The sequence below is a fragment of the Thamnophis elegans genome, chromosome Z, assembly GCF_009769535.1.
Source record: "Thamnophis elegans isolate rThaEle1 chromosome Z, rThaEle1.pri, whole genome shotgun sequence".
NCBI lineage: Eukaryota > Metazoa > Chordata > Lepidosauria > Squamata > Colubridae > Thamnophis > Thamnophis elegans.
The window spans coordinates 134,751,747-134,755,626 of NC_045558.1; the positions used below are offsets into that span (position 1 = coordinate 134,751,747).

The 3,880-nt window shown below is 41.9% G+C and overlaps 1 pseudogene; it reads left to right on the plus strand.

Annotated features, from left to right (window-relative positions):
- Positions 1–1,954: 1,954 nt before the first annotated feature.
- On the plus strand, positions 1,955–2,911 carry LOC116521900 (annotated as a pseudogene).
- The last annotated feature ends 969 nt before the right edge of the window (positions 2,912–3,880 follow it).

Below are 3,880 nucleotides of genomic sequence, written 5' to 3' on the forward strand. Positions count from 1 at the left end.
AGTTTCCACCCATTGCTTCTTATCCTACTCTTAGGTGCCTTGAAGGATAGCTTGACTCCCTCTTCTTTGTGGCAGCCCCTGAGATATTGGAACATTGCTATCATGTCTCCCTTAGTCCTTCTTTTTCTTAAACTAGACATGCCCAGTTCCTGCAACTGTTCTTCATATGTTTTAGCCTCCAATCCCCTAATCATCTTTGTTGCTCTTCTCTGCACTCTTTCTAGAGTCTCCACATCTTTTTTACATTGTGGCAACCAAAATTGAGTGCAGTATTCCAAGTGTGGCCTTGCCAAGGCATTTTTATTTATTTATTTATATTTAGTTTGTCAAACACGTACAAGAGGTATAAGTATGAACATGGACGTGAACAAAGGAAATGAATACAAATAAACTGGGACAGTAGGACAGGGACGGTGGGCACGCTAGTATGCTTATGCACGCCCCCCTTCATGGACTTCTTGGGAATGGGCTGAGGTCCACTATAGACAGTTTAAGGTTGAAGCTGTGGGGGTTTGAGGATGTAACAACAGAGACAGGTAGAGCATTCCAGGCGTTGACCACTCTGTTGCTGAAGTCGTATTTTCTGCAGTTGAGTTTGGAGCGTAAAGGATAAAGGTAAAGGATGTTCAGGACTGGTTTTGAAACAAAACTGAAGCCAAACTTGGTTTATGCATACAATTCCTCATAGGGAATGTGCCCCTGAACCAAGTCTCTTTTGATCTTAATTTATACCGATTGTATTTACATGACTGACAAATTTGGATGACGAGCATTTTGTCCGAGAGTTAATTAGTCCAAAATTTCCCATGACTAAATGCCAAAGGCTCACGGAAAACTTTTACCTTCCTTCTGGTCCCTATTTTTCTACTTGCATTTTTATGTGTTTTCAAATTGCTAGGTTGGCAGAAGCTGGGTCAAGTAAGAGGAGCTTACTCCGTTACCTGGCACTAGAGATTCGAACCACTGAACTGCTGACCTTTCTGATCAACAAGCTAAGTATCTTAGCCACTGAGCCACTGCATCCCTCTATTCAACAGTAGGATACTTCTAATAACTGCAGTAAGAAAAGTTGAAAGAGATGTGTGAATTTTCTTCTGTCTGAAAGAGAAAAAGGATATCTCAGGTGAGATGGGAAGAGAGGATTGAGCAAAGATAAAATAGTTAAGTACTTCACCTGTGAAAAGTAGATTTTTCCATGACTAGAAGTATACGTAATCTTGAACAGGTGAGAATATTCTGCACCTTCTTAGAATCTCTAATGACTAGAAGTAACTTGATCTGATTCAAACCATAATTTCCTACTATATCAGAGATTAATAGAATATCAGAGTTGGAAGGGACCTTGAAGGTCTTCTAGCCCAACCCCCTGCTTAGGCAGGAAACCCTAAACTACTTCAGACAAATGGTTGTCCAATCTTTTCTTAAAAACTTCCAGTGTTGGAAGACCCACAACCTCTGGAGGCAAGTCGCTCCACTGATTAATTGTTTTAACTGTCTTAACTGAATAGAATAGAATAGAATAGAATAGAATAGAATAGAATAACAGAGTTGGAAGGGACCTTGGAGGTCTTCTAGTCCAACCCCCTGCCTAGACAGGAAACCCTATACCATTTCAGACAAATGGCTATCAAATATCTTCTTAAAGACTTCCAGTGTTGGGGCATTCACAACTTCTGGAGGCAATTTCTGTTCCACGGATTAATTGTTTTAACTGTCAGGAAATTTCTCCTTATTTCTAAGTTACTTCTCTCCTTGTTTAGTTTTCATCCATTGCTTCTTCTCTGGCCTTCAGGTGCTTTGGAGAACAGGTTGACCCCCTCGTTTTTGTCTTTGCCCATAAGGCTAACCATTTGATGAGAATCAAAGCTGGTGAGACTGTGTTTATTTGAAATGTGTGATTGAAATGAAAATGAAGTTGGAGCCATCTCTTATCGTTTCATTCTATTTTCTAGGAATGAACTAAATGGCAAACAGAACCCTGGTGAGAGAGTTCATATTGTTAGGGCTGACCAACAACCATCAACTTGCTATTGGCCTTTTTCTCATCCTACTTGGGATTTACATTTTGACATTAATAGGAAACATGTTGATTATTATCATCACACTGGTGAACGTCCAACTTTATAGCCCAATGTATTTTTTCCTCCGGCATGTGGCATGGGTAGAGATTGGGTATGTGAGTACTATCATTCCTAAAACACTGGCCAATGTGGCCACTGGCAGCAAGAGCATCTCTTTAGCTGGTTGCTTCACACAGATGTTCCTCCACTTCGTTCTTGGCACCGTTGAGTTCCTTCTACTGGCCACAATGTCTGTTGATCGATACATAGCCATCTGCAACCCTCTTCACTACCCAACCATCATGAATGAAGATATCTGCTCATTATTGGTACTTTGTTGTTGGATTGGGGGGTTGTCACTCATTCTAGTTCCAGCCGTTCTTTTCTTTCAAATGCCGTTTTGTGGTCCTAACAACATCATCAATCACTTTTTTTGTGACAATGGACCACTAATCAAACTATCGTGTGTTGACACCGGCCTCCTAGAACTGATTAATTTTGTGATTGCCACATTCTCTTTGCTTGGGACCTTAATTACCAACGTTGTGTCTTACATCAAAATCATTTCTACAATTCTGAGAATCCCATCAACTACAGGGAGGAGGAAGACCTTCTCCACTTGCGCCTCACACATGACTGTGATCTCCATCACCTACAGCAGTTGCATCTTCATGTACATAAGACCCAAAGGCAGCAACAAATCAGACTTTAACAAAATAACGGCTCTTTTGAATACTGTCATGGCTCCACTTTTGATCCCATTCATATATTGTTTGAGGAACAAACAAGTCGAGGATGCTTTGAGGACTGAACTGAGACAACGGGTTGTGTTTTGCAAGAAATCGAGATGATTCGTCATTGATGTGACCTTGAAGTAGATATTCAGGTTTCACTTCCACTCTGTTAAGCTGTGGCATGTGCTGCTTTCAGATGTAATGAACGCACACTGATGTGGTTTTAGAAGGGGACTTGAGAATACATAGAAGTTATGGTAATCAGGAAGATGGAGCTCTTGCCTCAGAATCAGGAGGCTGTGAGTTTAATCCTAGGTAGAGGCAGCTACTTCTCTCTCTGGGCACACTGAGAATATATCTGCTGAATATTACTCTGTTTTGGCAACAGGAAGGGCATCCATCCAGTAATTACTCAGCTTTGTTCAATTATCCAGACTCTACCCAGCATGGGATTATGGGGTCATTAAAAGATGATGATGATACATATTTTCCTTGTAGGCTACTGCCCAGGGGTGGGTTCCTGCCTGTTCTAACCTCTTCTATAGAAGAGGTTCCACAAATCTACAGTGCTGTTTAGAACCGGTTCCACCTCCCTCCCTCCTGTCCATCCATACATCATCAAGATGAAGAGCGAGAGGAGGAATTCTGGGAGTTGAAGTCCACAGGTCTTAAAGCTGTCAAGTTTGAACACCCCTGGTTTTTTTTCTAAAGTGTTAGGGGTGCAACGGTCTTGTAACTTGACAGCTTTAAGACTTGCACACTTCAATGCCAGAGTTCCTGAGCCAACATGACTAGAGGAGGAATTCTGGGAGTTGAAGTCCACAAGTCTTAAAGCTGTCAACTTTGAACACCCCTGGTTTTTTTTCTCTAAAGGGTTAGGGGTGCAACGGTCTTGTAACTTGACAGCTTTAAGACTTGCGTGCTTCAAATGCCAGAGTTTGAGCCAACATTTTGGTTGCTAAGCAAGAGCGTTGTTAAGTGAATTTCACCACATTTTACAAGTTGGCCACACCCACCCAGTCACATGGCTGCCAAGCCACTCCCACATGGTCACATGGCTGCCAAACCACTCCCACAAAGCAGGCC